Source organism: Miniopterus schreibersii, assembly GCF_964146895.1.
Source record: "Miniopterus schreibersii genome assembly, chromosome: 14".
Classification (NCBI taxonomy): domain Eukaryota; kingdom Metazoa; phylum Chordata; class Mammalia; order Chiroptera; family Miniopteridae; genus Miniopterus; species Miniopterus schreibersii.
In genome coordinates, this window is record NC_138114.1 from 9,267,589 (window position 1) to 9,277,454 (window position 9,866).

The following is a 9,866-nucleotide window of genomic DNA, read 5'->3' on the forward strand; positions in this document are numbered from 1 at the left end:
TTCACTAGGGGCCAGGCGCTGAATGTGCGCTGATTTCCTGCTCAGTAACTTCAAGGCAGTAATTTCCCCACGTGCGAGCAGTAGACATGTGTCCATTCAAAATAATTACAAAAATGTTTTCCATAAAGTAATTTTAAACCGTGGAATTCATATAAGAAAAATACGTACATATATTTGAGAGTGTGTGTGTACCGGGTGGGGCAAAAGTAGGTTTACAGTTGTGAGTATGCAAAAGTTTATTCCTATATTATTATTTATTAATTACTGTATTATTTTCTACACTCACAAGTGTAAACCTACTTTTGCCCCACCCTGTATATGTATGCGCGCGGGCACACACACACACACACACACAGACACACACACATACCAGTTTTCCGAATGAGAGGTGTTGGGGAAATGATTAAAAATGTCTCTTGTCAACCCAGAAAATCCTGTCCACAGATGGATAATAGAAGAAACGATTTTATGATTGAATAAGCATTAGAGGGAACTGTGGTACCATCCCAGGACATCTGTTAATGAGTTCGCAAAGATGGAAATACCACAATTTTGCATAGCCAGGTATATACATCCCATTCGACAGGACTTAACCCATTTGCTACATAGTTCATCCTAAATTCCCCTGGTAACTAGACTGGTTATCTGGGTTAGTTCATCCTAAATTCCCCTGGTAACTAGAGTGGTTATCTGGGTTAGTTATATCCTAAATTCCCCTGGTAACTAGAGTGGTTGTCTGCGTTAGTTGCATCCTAAATTCCCCTGGTAACTAGAGTTGTCTGGGTTAGTGGCATCCTAAATTCCCCTGGTAACTAGAGTTGTCTGGGTTAGTTGACCTAAATTCCCCTGGTAACTAGTGTGGTTGTCTGGGTTATATTACATCCTAAATTCCCCTGGTAACTAGAGTGGTTGTCTGGGTTAGTTGCATCCTAAATTGCCCTGGTAACTAGAGTGGTTGTCTGGGTTAGTTGCATCCTAAATTCCCCTGGTAACTAGAGTGGTTGTCTGGGTTAGTTGATCCTAAATTCCCCTGGAAGGGCGGTTGTCTGGGTTACTTACATTTCAAAGTCACAGCTTCGCGGCCTCTACAGAGGTGTCCTGGGGTGTAAAATAACAAGAGGCCGTGTTTACTTTTGAGATTTGCATTCGTATGAGAAGGACAAAGAGAAGATTCACAGTTTTCTCAAGGAAATGCTCTAAGAAAACGGGAGCGAAGGCCTTTCCCACTTTTTGCACCGGGGAAAAGTCTATCGTTTCATATTTGTATTTACCTTTACAGAAAATTCTATAATACTTAATTTCAATCAAAACCACAATAAAAACTTTTGATGGGGAGTTTGGTTTTGTTCTACTTGACAAATAATTCTTAACCTTGTCAGGAAATATATAACCTTAAAGAATAAGCAGGAATTTTCTTTTGGGAATGTGTATTATTATAAAAAATAATTTAAAAGAGTGGTGCTGGCTTCCAAAAAGAACAGAAACAGATCTAAATATACATAAGAATTTAGTATATGTTAAAATTGTCATTTCAAATAATGGAAATAAGATATAGCATTCAGTTGATGTACAGTAGATGATGTTGAGAAAATAAGGTAGATTAAATAGTCATCTCACATACTCCAAAAAATAAATGGTACATGGATTCAGTATGTAAATTTTTAAAAATGTGGATGAAAAAGGGTCACATACTAAACCTGACAAGCTCAGGGGAGGCCTGCATGGTGGCCTTTCAAACTCAGAGACCTAAAGTAACCACACAGGATGGTCTGAAATTAAAACTTGTTTTAAAATATATATATTTTTATTGATTTCAGAGAGAGGAAAGGAGAGGGAGAGAGAGAGAAACATCAATGATGAGAGAGAGTCATGGATCTGCTGCCTCCTGCCCGCCTGCTACTGGGGCATCGAGCCCGCAACCCGGGCATGTGCCTAGATGGGAAATCGAACATCGATCTTCTGGGTCATAGGCTGATGCTCAACTGCTGAGCCATGCTGGCCGTGCTTAAAACTTTTTTTTTTTTTTTTAATATATCTTTGTTGATTTCAGAGAGAGGAAAGGAGAGGGAGAGAGAGAGATAGAAACATCAGTGATGAGAGAGTCATTGATCAAGCCCACAACCCGGGCATGTGCCCTGACCGGGAATCGAACCCCAATCGCCTGGATCCTAGGTTGACGCTCAACCGCTGAGCCACGCCCGGCCGGGCTTAAAACTTTTTAATGAAAAGCAATCCATGCCAGGTAGTCATTCATGTCCTAGGCCAGCATATTCCCTAACAAAGATCAACCTTCACCGTAACTGAGCCTGTCTGCTGCCCTCTTACATCTAAGGTAGCATACCTGATAACATACCTTGGGAATAGCGAAGTAATTTCTTTTTTCGGGACCCCTCAAAGCACAACCACCAGAGCAGAGCCCTCAGCCCCAATTAACACACCAGGAGATATACAATAAATAGGAAGTCTCTGCCTGTAAGTCCTTACAAAACTGGGAAGATTTAACTAGAAATGATATCAACTTAAGATGGCCAAAGTGGAGGTGTTTTTCTGGCACCTAAATTAATTTCTTTGCATGCAAAATTAGAAAATGCCAGCTCTAAAATTAAACTGAATGAATGAGAAGCATATCTTGATTTGGAAATCAGAAGCTTCTAGGAGGAGCACAGATAAATTCTTTAAAAAAAAAAAGTTAAGAAATTTTAGAGACGGCCTGTGAACTAAAGGAGGCTTCTGAAGCTAGGAAATGCCCGCACCCCACTCCTCCCCTTCTGCGGTTTCTCCAGGATACCTGCTCTCTGAGCTTCCCTGTCCAGACTCCTCTCCTCCCTTCTTCCTTCCTGTCTGTCTCCTCTACATCTCCTCCGCTACCACTCCCTACTGAGAGGAGGCAAGAACAGACAATAGGGGAAATACAGTGTCTTCACAAAATGTCCTGGAAAAGCTCGACAGATACATACAAAAAATAAAACTCGACTACGTTCTTACACCATATACAAGAAAAACTCAAAATAAAGAATTAAATGTAAGTCTCAAGACTATAAAACTTCTGGAAAAAACATAGGCCATAAACTCTATGGCATTTCTCTTAGTAATATTATTTTTTTGATATGTCTCCCCAGGCAAGAGAAACAAAAGGAAAATTAAATAAATGGAACTACATCAAACTAAAAAATTTTTGCACAGTGAAGGAAACCATCAATAAAATGAAAATACAACCTACTGAATAGGAGAAATTATTCACCAATGACACGTCTGATAAGGGGCTAATATCCAAAATATGTAAAGAACTCATACAACTTAATACCACAAAGACAAGATTATGAAATGGGCAGAGGATGTGAATATACATTTCTCCAAAAAGAACATACAAGTGGTCAATAGACATATATAAACATGCTCAATGTCACTAATCATCAGGGAAATGCAAATTAAACAAAATGACATATCACCTCACACCTGTCAGAATGGCTATCATTAATAAAAAGTGTTGTGGAGGCTGTGGGGAAAAGACAACCCTCATGCACTGTGTTGGAAATCAGATTGGTGCAGCCACTGGGGAAAACGGTGTGGAGGTTCCTCAAAAAATTAAAGCTAGAACTACCACGTGACCTCAGACTCTCACTTCTGGGTATTTGTCTGAAGAAATCCAAAACACTAATTCAAAAAGATATATGCACCCCTGTGTTCATTGCAGTATTATTTACAGTAGCCAAGATATGGAAGCAACCTAAGCATCTATGGATAGATGAATGAATAAAGAAGTGGTGCAGGTATACAATGGAATATTTCTTGGCCATAAAAAAGACTGAAATCTTGCCATTTGTGACAATGTGGATGGACCTAGAAGGTATTATGTTAAGTGAAATGAGTCACACAGAGAAAGACAAATACAGTATGGTTTTATTTATATGTGGAACCTAAAAAAGTAAATGAACAAAGCAGAAACAAACTCATAGGTACAGAGAACAAACTGATGGATGCCAGATTGGAGTTGGTTTGGGGGCCGGGTAAAAAAGGTAAAGGGATTAAGAAGTACAAATTGCCGGTTATAAAAATAGTCATGGGGATATAAAGTACAGCATAGGGAATATAGTAAACAATATTGTAATATATATGTATAGTGTCAGATGGTACTAGACCTATTAGGGTGATCACTTTGTAAGTTATATGAATGTCTAATTTCTTTGATGTGCATCTGAAACTAATATAATATCGTATATCAACAGTAATTGAAAAATAAAATAATATAAATAAAAATAAATTAAACAAGAAAAACAAAGAAAAGGTCACCTGAGTAGGTCAGAAACACAAAGAAAATCTTATTTTAAATTATCTTCAATTCAAAATAGAGTCTTTAATTATAGATGCAAAATTTCTTCATCTTTGCCATAATTATGAGAATTATATCCTATTACTTTTGCCATACTTTATTGGCTAGAAATAAATTACAGGTCCTTAGTGGTATGGGTCTTTGAGGGTCATGCTAGAATTCTGCCCGAAGAAATGATTTTATTATTATTTATTGATTTCAGAGAGAGGAAGGGAGAGGGAGAGAAAAATAAAAACATCAATGATGAAAGTCATTGATCAGCTGCTTCCTGCATGCCCCCTACTGGGGGTTGAGCCCAAAACCAAGGCATGTGCCCTGACTGGGAATTGAACTGTGATCTTCTGGTTCATGGGTTGACACTCAACCACTGAACCACACCAGTTGGGCCCGAATAAGTGATTTTAGATGTTGGCCTGGGGAAGTAGGGAAGTAATTACTATTTACTGGTAAAAGATAATTCACACATACAGATATGTATTTTCACATAACAAATGTGTCACTTTTATTTATTGTTTTGTTTAGTGCCAGCCTTATTTTCAAGAGAGCTTGAGGTGATCACACTCAAAATTGATGGATAGAAACACAAAATATACAAGTCATCTACAGAAATAGCCTCTTTCACAACATATGCATACACACAGGTTCACTGATACAATAACTACAACAAAATACAATAAAAAGTTCACATAAGCTGACTATATATTACAGGTACCATTTATTAGAATGCTTACCTTGTGACAGATTCTGTCATATCTCCACGAATACATACCACATATAGACTGCTTTGTTTTATTAGTGATGTGTGTCTTGTTTTTAAATTTTATAACATATTTTGAATATTTCTTGTTTAATTTAGTATACTTTTACTTTATCTCATTCAAAGGCTGCTGCTTATTATTGTACCATGTGGTTAACCATAATTAATTTTACCCACAAAATCTGCTGAGTCCATTGACTTAAAACTGTGAAGGACTTTCTTGTATATAAGTCTTTGAATAATTATTATATTAGCATATAACCCAAGAAGTGGAATTACTTGCATAAAGAACTTGCTCATTAAAAACTTTGAAAGAGTAGCCTCTCGAATCTTTGATGAATTACACTGACCATAGAAATGAGTGAGGAAATTAAAGATGGCAGTGGACTGAGTGGAAGCTACACTGACACTCTCCTGAGACAAAACTGGAATTACAACTAAAATACAGAAAAAACATCCTGAATAATCAACTGCAACTGAAGATGGGCTCCTTAGAGCACCCTCATAACCAAGAAGGAAAAGTGGAGACCTCATAAAGACTGGTAGGAGGTGCGGAGGCATGAGAGGACTGGCTGGGCTCCCACAGGCAGCAGCTGAAAGTCCCGAGGGATATCTCAGCTGTGGGGGGTTCCCACTGAGGACTCTGGGGCCTAAACCCAAAGCTGGGCTTCCCAGCCAAGAGCACCAGAATGGAGAAAGGTGCCCACATAACATCTGGCTGTGAAAAGCAGCAGGTTTCTGTCTGCCAGGGAGAGATGGCTAGAAATGCAGGCACCCTCTTAAAGAGCCAAGGCACAAAGTTTTGTGTGCAGCCACTCACCTTGGACTCCGGCAAAGGAAGCGCAGAGTGGACTGGAGCTGTGTGAGGAGAATCTAGAGTTGTGGGCTCTGGAGAAAGAGCTCAGGGGGCAGCCCTCTGGTTTCCTGTGCAGAGTTATTCTCCCATACTGCAGAGGCAGACGTTTACCTTCCCTAACGTGGTGAAGGAGAAAGTCACACAAGTTCAGGAGGCACAGAGAGTCCCAAGCAAGAAAAATCCAAAGAGGTCCATGCCCAGACACATCATAATTAAAATGACAAAAATTCAAGAGAAAGAGAATCTTAAAGGCAATAAGAGAAAAGCAATCTGTTACCTACAAAGGAGCTCCCATAAGGCTGTCAGATAACTTCTCATCAGAAACTCTATAGGCAGAAGGGAATGGAATGAAGTATTCAAGGTAATGCAAAACAAGGATCGGAAACCAATACTACTCTATCCAGCAAGGCTATCATTCAAAATAGATGGTGAAATAAAGAGCTTCTCAGGCAGAAAAAAAAGCCTAAAGGAGTTTATCACCACCAAACCAGCATTGCAGGGATTGTTAAAGGGACAGCTGTAATAATAAGAAGAAATAGAGAGAGAGAGACATAAGCATAAAGAATTAAAATGGCAATAAATAAAAACCTATCAGTAATAACCTTAAGGACTTTAAGGGAGAGATCAACAGCAATACAATCATAGTCAAGACTTTAACACCCTACTGACTTCACTGGATAGATCTTCTAGACAAAAAGTCAACACAGAAAGTGACTAAATGGCACACTAGATCAGATGGATTAAATTGATATTTACAGAACATTTTGCCCCAAAGCTGCAGAATATACATTCCTCTCAAGTGCACATGGATCATTCTCAAAGATAGACCGCATGTTAGGACACAAAACAAGTCTCTACAAGTTCAAGAAGACTGAAATCATACCAAGCATCTCAGATCACAAGAGCATGAAATTAGAAATCAACTACAGTAAAAACACTCAAAAACATTCAAACACATGGGGGCTAAATAACATGTTATTAAAAAATGAATGGGTTACCAATAAGATCAAGAAAAAAATCAAAAACATCCTGGCAACAAATGAAAATGAACACACAACAACCCCAAATCTATGGACACAGTGAAAGCAGTCCTAAGAAGGAAGTTCAGAGCACTGCAGGCCTACCTCAAAAAACAAGAAAAAGTTTTAGTAAACTATCTAACCCCACAACTTAAAGAATTAGAAAGCTCCCCTGTGAGGCTGTGTGGACCAGGGCTTTTGTTTGCTGGGAGTTTTTTCATTTCTGCTTCGATTTCATCAGTTGTTACTGGCCTATTCATGTTTTCTGATTCTTCCTGATTCAGTTTTATATGATGTCACTCATATGTGGACTCTAATAAACAAAACAGACTGAGGAACAAAATAGATCCAGAGACAGAAGCATGGAACAGACTGAGGAATCTCAGAGAGAAGGCGGGGTTGGGGGAGTGGGTGGGAAGAAATTAATCGAAGAACATCTATGCATAGACGCATAACCCATGGACACAGACAATAGTGTGGTGAAGGCCTGGGGGGTGGGGGAGGGTGGATGTGGGGTGGAGGGATCAATGGGGGACAAAAGGAGGGATATCTAATACTTTCAACAATAAAGATAAATTTAAAAAAAAATGAGTTAGTGAACAATTTCTCAAACTCATGTAAACCCTGGATAATACTTAGAATTTGTTTCCCAATTTTATATACCAAATATTATTTTCCTTTTAACATAGACTAGAATGTTTTTCCTTATCACTACTTTTTTATTGTTTTTATTTTTATTTGTATTTTCTTTTTTCTTAAAAGCCTGTTCGTGGTTAGCCTATCTTTATTGTAGCATCAGTACTTGCATTGATTTGTAAAACCTGGTTTTTGAATTAAAAAAACCCTTATCTTTATTGCTGAAAGTATTACAGATGTCTCTCTTTTATTCCCCCATTGATCTCCTCCACCCCGTATCTTCTCCACCCCCATGCCTTCCCCATACTATTGTCTGTGTCCATGGATAATGCATTTATGCATGTAGGTTCTTTGATTAATCTCTCCCTGCATTTTTTTAAGTATTGTTTTTAAACATGGCTTTATTGATTTCCAAGAGAGGAAGGGAGATAGAAACATCAGTGAGAGAGAATCATTGATCTGCTGCCTCCTGCATGCCCCCTACTGGGAATCCACTGGCAACCCGCATGTGCCCTGACGCGGAATAGAACTATTACCTCCTGGTTCATGGGTTGGTGCTCAGCCACTGAACCACACTGGCTGGCTGTAAAACCTGCTTTTTAATTAAATTACTTGTGTCTTACATATGTAACAAACATTTTTTTCTTAGTTTATTAGGTTTTAAACCTTTTTCATCTTTTCCCCCTGAGATTCAAGTTTCAAATATTTTTCTAACAACACTTTTTGGTCATTAACTTTGTGGTTTGTCTTTAATATCATACTTTCCTAATCAAGAATTAATACAAAAAAATGCACATATTGTCTTTTAGATTCTTGAATCCATGCAAAATTTATTTGTTATATGTGAGGTATGCATAGATCTTATTTTCATTCTAGATGGCTAACTAGTAGTCCTAACATGATTGATTGAATCTTCCATTCTTTCCTCACTGCTTTATATATATTATTTTCATTATATAATACTTCCTAAAAATCTATATTTAAATACACTTATTTCTGGAGTTAACCCTCTATGGTGTCTAAATTCTGTGACCCAAATGAATGGAAGGGCTACTCTAATTAAGCAGTTGCAATAGAGGGAACGATCAAAGAGAGTGTTTTTCCAACGTGGGAATCAAGATACGTTTCATAGGGGAAAGAAAAGCTTTAGAATACTCTGTGGAAGTTTGGCAGATTTTGTTCAAGTAGGTGTTGTAATCTTCCAGAGAAGAGTTGTTTTTCCTTGTAGCTTTCAGTGTACAAGTCTTGCATTTCCTTTGTTAGATATATTTATAAATATTTAAATTTTTTGATGCTATTTTGAATGGAATTATTTTCCTAATTTAATTTTCAGATTATTAATTGCTAGTGTATGTATAGAAATACAATTTTAAAATATTGACCTTGTGTCCTACAAACTTGCTTAACATGTTTGTTTTAGTAGTTTCTAAAATAAATTCCTTAGGATTTTCTCTGAACAAGATCACTTCACCTACAGATAAAGATAGTGATATTCCTTTCTTTATAACCTGGATGTCTTCTTCTTACCTAATGCCTTACCTAATGTTCAGTGTTTAACAATGTTGAACACATTGCTGAACAGTGCAATATATTACTGAACAGTATAATGTTGAATAAAAGTGGTGAGAATGAACATTTTTGTCTTAATTCCTAATCTAAGATGGAAAAGGTTGAATTTTTCAACATTAAGTATGATGTTAGTTGTAGGTGTTTCATAGATCCCACTTACCAGGTTAAGGATGTTCCCTTCTATTTTTAGATTGAGTGTTTTTAAAAAAGTTTTTATTTATTGATTTGAGAGAGGGAGGAAGAGAGAGGGAGAGACGAGAGAGAGAGAGAGAGAGAGAGAGAGAGAGAAACGTTGACCTGCTGCTCTGCCCATCCACGCGTTCAGTGGCTGCCTCCTGCACGTGTCCTGACCTCGGATCAACCTGCATCCCCAGTGCCTCGGGTATGGTCCTCCAACCAACTGAGCCCCCTGGCCAGGGCAGCTTGAGTGTTTTTATCATGCAGGGGTGTTGATCATGTGGGTTTTGCCTATGCTATTAATATGTTGAATTACATTACTGATTTTTTCATGTTAAAATTAACCTTGCATTTCTGGGATCAATCTCACATAGTTATGGTGCATAATCATTTTTAATATATTGCTAGATTTAGTTTGCTAGTATTTTGTTGAAAAATTTTGCATCCCTATTTATGAGATATTGGCCTGTAGTTTCTTTGCTTGTGATGCTTTTTAAAATTTTGGTATCAGAGTGATACTAG